The following is a 1571-nucleotide window of genomic DNA, read 5'->3' on the forward strand; positions in this document are numbered from 1 at the left end:
GATGAAACAGTGATTTGTTTTTAATAAACAAAGCATTCAAGTGGTTAACAAGTTGAAATAATAACACTACTTGGTTGTTGTCATTGTTTTTAAAAAGAAAAAGATTCTGAGTGTGTGTGTATGTGTTTCATCCAGTATATCAAAGCTATTGGCTTTTTCTCTAATATATGGTAAATATTGGGTATGTGTATACGGTGGTTTGCATCCTGTGACTAGGAAAGCATAAAAAACTGATTTTCGCATGCTTCTGCCCTTAGCAGCAGAGTATAACTATTTTTAAAAGAAATTATAACCACAATGAGGTACCATTTCGCGCCAGTCAGAATGGCTGCGATCCAAAAGTCTACAAGCAATAACTGCTGGAGAGGGTGTGGAGAAAAGGGAACCCTCTTACACTGTTGGTGGGAATGCAAACTAGTACAGCCACTACGGAGAACAGTGTGGAGATTCCTTAAAAAACTGGAAATAGAACTGCCATATGACCCAGCAATCCCACTGCTGGGCATACACACTGAGGAAACCAGAAGGGAAAGAGACACGTGTACCCCATTGTTCATCGCAGCACTGTTTATAATAGCCAGGACATGGAAGCAACCTAGATGTCCATCAGCAGATGAATGGATAAGAAAGCTGTGGTACATACACACAATGGAGTATTACTCAGCCATTAAAAAGAATATATTTGAATCAGTTCTAATGAGGTGGATGAAACTGGAGCCTATTATACAGAGTGAAGTAAGCCAGAAAGAAAAACACCAATACAGTATACTAATGCATATATATGGAATTTAGAAAGATGGTAACAATAACCCTGTATACGAGACAGCAAAAGAGACACAGATGTATAGAACAGTCTTTTGGACTCTGTGGGAGAGGGAGAGGGTGGGATGATTTGGGAGAATGGCACTGAAACATGTATAACATCATATATGGAACAAGTCGCCAGTCCAGGTTTGATGCATGGTACTGGATGCTTGGGGCTGGTGCACTGGGATGACCCAGAGGGATGGTATGGGGAGGGAGGAGGGTGGAGGGTTCAGGATGGGGAACACATGTATACCTGTGGTGGATTCATTTTGATATATGGCAAAACCAATACAATATTGTAAAGTTAAAAAATAAAAAAAAAAAGCTTGAGTCCTCCTCCCAGCAACTCACCCCCATCCCAAACCTGGAAATAAAAATCTAGCATTTCTAAAGTGAAGACGTCTCTTCCTATAGATGCTGAAAATGTGAATTAATTCTAAAAATTAATTGCAAAATTATGTTGATAGCATCAAAAATGTTAAGTACATCTAAAAGGTCACACTTTTTATTGTTTGTAAAAAAAAAATGGCTGTCAAAATTAAAATTTAATACTAAGAATAAAAACAAATGAAAAAAAATAAAAATAAAATAAAATACTCTGTCAAAAAAAAAAAGAAATTATAAAACTGAACATTAGTGCACTGTGCACATTTCAGATTTACAAGCCTATATCAATGTACATATATTGCTTGTAGATGCAGTAGAAAAAATCTTTCCCACCACCTGTCTCTGTTTTCACTTGTTTAAACAGTAGCTCTGCAAAT

The sequence above is a fragment of the Bos taurus genome, chromosome 1 (genome assembly GCF_002263795.3).
Source record: "Bos taurus isolate L1 Dominette 01449 registration number 42190680 breed Hereford chromosome 1, ARS-UCD2.0, whole genome shotgun sequence".
Classification (NCBI taxonomy): domain Eukaryota; kingdom Metazoa; phylum Chordata; class Mammalia; order Artiodactyla; family Bovidae; genus Bos; species Bos taurus.